The sequence below is a fragment of the Chiloscyllium plagiosum genome, chromosome 45 (assembly GCF_004010195.1).
Source record: "Chiloscyllium plagiosum isolate BGI_BamShark_2017 chromosome 45, ASM401019v2, whole genome shotgun sequence".
In the NCBI taxonomy this organism is placed as follows: Eukaryota; Metazoa; Chordata; class Chondrichthyes; order Orectolobiformes; family Hemiscylliidae; genus Chiloscyllium; species Chiloscyllium plagiosum.
In genome coordinates, this window is record NC_057754.1 from 1,312,738 (window position 1) to 1,314,408 (window position 1,671).

Sequence of the window (1,671 nt, forward strand, 5' to 3'; positions counted from 1 at the left end):
TTCAACACCCCAACGCACTGCAGAATTTCCCCAAGGCTGGTGGAAAATGGGAGCGGGAACAGGCCATACGGCCCCCTCCAGCCTGCTAGCCCCATTCCCATTGGATCATCCGACTCAGTCCCCTGTTCCCACTCCCCCCGCCCCTCCCCCAATACCCTTTGATCCCTTTAACCCTGGGAACTATATCGAGCCCCTTGAAAACATTCGACATGCTGGCACCGATGGCTTTCTGTGGGAGAGTATTCCCACAGTCTCTCTCTCCCGCCCCGCCCCCCCCCCCAGGTGAAGACATTCCTCCTCATCTCTGTCCCAAACGGCCTTCTGTCCTGTAACCTTAGACTTTAACCCCCTCCTTCACCCTGTTCTGGTCTCCCCTCCCGTCCTCGGGAACCATCCTTCCTGCACCTTCCAAACCCATGGCCACTTCCATCCAGAAGGACAAGGGGCAGCAGGTACATGGGAACACCACCCCCTGCAAGTTCCCCTCCGAGCCCCTCACCATCCCGACTTGGAAATATCTCGCCGTTCCCTCAGTCTGGCTGGGTCAGAATCCTGGGATTCCCTCCCTAAGGGACACTGTGGGTATCCCTACTGCTTTCCCCCCCCCGCAACCATTAAACATTTCCATGTGATTCCTGTCAGTCCTCCCAGTGGGAATGGCTCGCACATTTTCCCCACTCTTATGGAGGGAGTGCGGGGAATGGTTCTCCCGAAATTCCCACAGGGTTTATTCAGCACTGACCGTCATATTGCAGTAGGTTCCTCATCCTGTCCCTTCCCTCCATCTGCCCCACAAAACAGGACACAGCGTTAATCTAATCGAAACACCCTTCATCATTTTACAGACTCAGTCAGGACGCCCTCAGCCTTCCCTTTTCGAGGGGAAGGGCTCCAGGTTCCTCACTTGTTCCCAATAATCGGGGCCGTCTGTTATCGTCCTAGGGAATTGGGATTGTGTGGGACACGGGGACCGGGGACTGTGTGTAAGGTAACTCCGAGTGTGGGACACGGGGACTGTGTGCACGGTAACTCCGAGTGTGGGACACGGGGACCGGGGACTGTGTGCATGGAAACTCCGAGTGTGGGACACGGGGACTGTGTGTACGGTAACTCCGAGTGTGGGACACGGGGACTGTGTGTACGGTAACTCCGAGTGTGGGACACGGGGACCGGGGACTGTGTGTACGGTAACTCCGAGTGTGGGACACGGGGACCGGGGACTGTGTGTACGGTAACTCCGAGTGTGGGACACGGGGACCGGGGACTGTGTACGGTAACTCCGTGTGTGGGACACGGGGACCGGGGACTGTGTGTACGGTAACTCCGAGTGTGGGACACGGGGACTGTGTGTACGGTAACTCCGAGTGTGGGACACGGGGACTGTGTGTACAGTAACTCCGAGTGTGGGACACGGGGACTGTGTGTACGGAAACTCCGAGTGTGGGACACGGGGACTGTGTGTACGGAAACTCCGAGTGTGGGACACGGGGACCGGGGACTGTGTGGGACACGGGGACCGGGGACTGTGTGGGACACGGAGACCGGGGACTGTGTGTACGGTAACTCCGTGTGTGGGACACGGGGACCGGGGACCGTGTGCATGGTAACTCCGAGTGTGGGACACGGGGACCGGGGACTGTGTGCACGGTAACTCCGTGTGTGGGACACGGG